Genomic DNA, 1,103 nt, shown 5'->3' with positions numbered 1-1,103 from the left:
TGGTCTCACAGTTCTCTGTGTTGGCCATGTGCATCCTAAATCTTGCTTTTGTTTGTAATTCTTCCACAACTGCTGTCTTGCTCCCTAACCAGCATCTACTCCATTTCTGCTCATTATATATTCTTGGTATGGCCACATCAGGGAACCTGTAGAAGGTGCTGTGGCCATGCTTCTGTTCAAGAGGTAACTATACCCATTTTGAACATGGGCAGAGGCTCATGACCTGGCCATCTCCCAAGAAACACACACCACTTACTTGACATCAGAATTCTGTGAGAAATGATTACACCTTGCAGAGCTTCCCTATTAATTGTTCCATGCCAGCATAGGTCAAGTATATAGCCTAATAGAAAGTATTTTTTCTTTTTTTTAGAGTCCATAATTTATTTAACTTCAAGCTAGTTAACAAACAGTGTAGTATTGGTTTCAGGAGTAGAACCCAGTGATTCATCACTTATACAACACCCAGTGCTCATCACAATTGCCCTCTGTAATGCCTGCCCATCACCCATTGAGCCCATTCCCCCACCCACCTCCCCTCCAGTAACCCTCAGTTTGTTCTCTGTATTTAAGAGCCTCTTATGGTTTGCCTCCCCCTCGTTTTTATCTCATTTTTCCTTCGCTGCCCCTATGTTCATCTATTTTGTTTCTTATATGTGGACTTTAAGAAAGTATTTTCTAACAAGGTAGCTAAAATTTATCCCTTATCAAGAATATAATTGGACAATTAATCTAGCACCTGGACTCACATTCCCCAAATTCAGGAGTCCCCAGAAATGGCCCTGGGACATACAGAATGCCAAAGGACCTATTCTAGAAAAATAGTCAACTCTATATAAACACACCAGGAAGATCTGAATCTAGACACTGTGGTTATGCCACTATGGCCTTTTGACTGGCCAACCTGACTTGTGCAAACCTTTTAACAAGGTGCACAGAGATTGTGGTGGGCACACCCATGACAGGAAATGGTTTAAGTGTCAACTACAGACCTAGCCAATCCAAAGGAACACTGCTCCCAGAATATCCCCAAATACTATCACTTTGTGAGGCTTCTCTGAATATCTCTTCCCTCAACCATGAAAGCACATTTTAAAAAAAAG

Source organism: Felis catus, chromosome F2 (assembly GCF_018350175.1).
Source record: "Felis catus isolate Fca126 chromosome F2, F.catus_Fca126_mat1.0, whole genome shotgun sequence".
Lineage (NCBI taxonomy): Eukaryota > Metazoa > Chordata > Mammalia > Carnivora > Felidae > Felis > Felis catus.
Note: the sequence above shows the minus strand (reverse complement) of the source record.